We start from the raw sequence: 2,779 nt of genomic DNA on the forward strand, positions 1-2,779 counted from the left end.
GCTACCTGTCATTCCAGCTTTTGAAGGCAGAGAGGTGACCCCCCGAGGGCAAGCCAGCTAGTGAGACTAGCCATATTGGTAAACTCTGTTTGACCTGCCTCAGTGAATAAAGTGGAAGAGCTATCTAGAATGATCTCCAACATCAACGTCAGGCCTCCATGAGCATGTGCATGTGTGCCCTTGCGCACCTAACACACACAAACACATAATGCATGAAAACACACAATACATGGAAATGGGAAAATTTTTAGCTCTGAATCAGATGACATGGGATTTGTAGCCCTATTTTCATTTGACAACGGATATGTTTATAACATGCCATACATTCACTGAATCTTCTATTTTTCAGTGCTTGGGATTGAACCCAGGCCCTGTGAAAGCACCCTACTACCACTGAGATACATCTCCAGCCCTTTGTGATAATCCTGTGTTTTCTTCCAAAACAGATTTATTCCCACAGAGGAAGAGAGAGAGGGGGAGATGAAGAAAAGGCCACAGGGTAAATATGAGACTGACAATCTTTCAAGGAGAATCTGGGAACTAGAAGAGAACTTGGAACTCATCTAATTTAATCCCCTCATTTCACAGGGAGGAAACTGAGGAAGAATATTACCTCCCCCAGTGACTTTCCTGGCTCCCCAAAGAGGCAGAGATAGGACTATCAAAAAGGGCTATGGTATCACCAGCCCTTCAAGGAAAGAGGGTGAAGGGCAAAAGGGTTGGATTGTGCCTATTCCTCTTGGTGATGGCATCAGGAACTCACTATGTAGCCAAGGCTGGCCACAAACTCATGGCAATCCTCCCCTTTCAGCTTCCCAACTGCTGGAATTACAGGTGTGATTCATCATGCCCAGCTGGTTATGTCCTTTAAGTTGTTCTCACAACTCAACCATCAGAGGCATCCTGCAGAGTGAAAAATGTATGAGCAGAGGAACTGTGCAGTTGGATGCTGGTGTTACTCAGTATGACTCTTGTAGGATGAAGCAGCTAGGCAAACAGGAGCAGCAGGTCTTCACCAGAGGGTCTGAAGGGCGCTGATGGAAAAGGCTCTGGACAGTGAAATGCTTCTGCCCGGTGCAATTTGTTTGAAGGGATAAGTGGGGCCCCAGTCCTGTTGGAGCCTTGACTATGCTTCATGACAAGTCACATAAAGATCTCCCCAAGGCGTCTGTGGGGCCCTTAAGACACACTTAGGGACTTCCAAGAAGCCAGGCGTGCATGAAATTGTTCTTAAGCCCCAGCCCTGGGGTGATTTTTCTTACTGTATCTATGGGCCAAAGCATGCATTTTGTCATGAGGAAAGCCAAGATGTCCCCTGGGAGGGACACAAAATATGACCCAATCACTAATTGTCTCCAGCTTTCTTCCAAGGGGTAAGAAATGCGACAAGGACACTGAGAGTCAGGTAAGCTTGAGGCCATCTGAAGGCTTCATTAGGGGTGCAGGATCCACCTCCAAGGTGGTTTGCTCACCCAAACGACTGACAAGTGGTGCTGGTTGTTGGAGACAGGCCTCAGTTCCTGCCTACATGGGCCTGTACACATGCTACTTAATGGAATGTCCTCACAACATGGTGGCTTGAGAGAGGCAGGGAATGGAGAGATGAGAAGAGGAAGGGGCAGAGGAAGAAGGGGAGGGGAGGAGAGATGCTCTTTTATCCCATAGCTTCAGAAGCAATCATTTCTGCCACAGTACATGAACAGTTTAGAAGCCAGTCACTGAATTTAGCTCACATGTAAGGGTAGGGGATGTTAGGCACCACCTTTTTGAAAAGAGTCAGAGACATTGTGAATATAGTATTACACTATCTGCATTCAGGGAAGGCACCCATAGCAGTTGTTCTGACACCAATATCTGTTAACTTATCTCTGTATACATCTATATCTTCAGGGAGTATGGGCAGGGTGTCCACAGCTCCTCCCCAACCAGGGATGGTGTATGGGTACCTGTGAGGCCCTTCCCATGTCTATAATAGAATGTTTAGTGTGTCCGTCTTAAGCAGATCTCCTGTGGGTAATCAGAGCTACTGAGAGTTCAAGAGGACAATGACCATGTCATGTCCAGGGGACAGCCTTTCCACAGAGCTACTTAATAAACACAACGTTGCTCATTTTTCTTTTTTTTTTCATTTTTGTCTTTTTGAGACAGGGTCTCCCTGTAGCTCCAGCTGTCCTGGAACTCACTATGTAGACCAGGCTGGTCTCGAACTCACAATGATCTGCTTGCCTCTGCCTCCCAGGTGCTGGAATTAAAGGTGTGTGCCACAGCACATTGCCCAGCAATGTTGCTCATTTTTCAAAACAATTTTCAGGGCTGCAGAGATGGCTCAGCAGTTAAAGAGCATTGCTTACTCTTGCAGAGGTCCCAGGGTTCAATATCCAGCACCCACATGGCAGCTAACAACTGTCTATAACTCTAGTTCTAAGGGATCCAATGCCCTCTTATAACCTCTGTGGACATTGCAGGACATGGGTGTATTTAGCTACATGCAGGCAATACACTCACACACCTAAAAAAACTTCAACAGTGACACATCTCACAGAAGTTTAACATCCAGAATATACAACAAATGCAAAAAACAAAGACTCAAGAAAGAAAGTAACCAATTAGAAGATGGGCTAAGGAACTGAACAGAGAGTTCTCAAAAGAAGAAATAAAGATGGCTAAGAAGCATTTTTAAAAGTGCTCAACATCGTTACTAATTATGGAAATGCATATTAAAACCACCCTAAGATATCACCTTGCCCCTGTCAAACTGCATGGGATCAAGAGAACAACT

Source organism: Nannospalax galili, unplaced genomic scaffold (genome assembly GCF_000622305.1).
Source record: "Nannospalax galili isolate Female #2095 unplaced genomic scaffold, S.galili_v1.0 scaffold661, whole genome shotgun sequence".
Lineage (NCBI taxonomy): Eukaryota > Metazoa > Chordata > Mammalia > Rodentia > Spalacidae > Nannospalax > Nannospalax galili.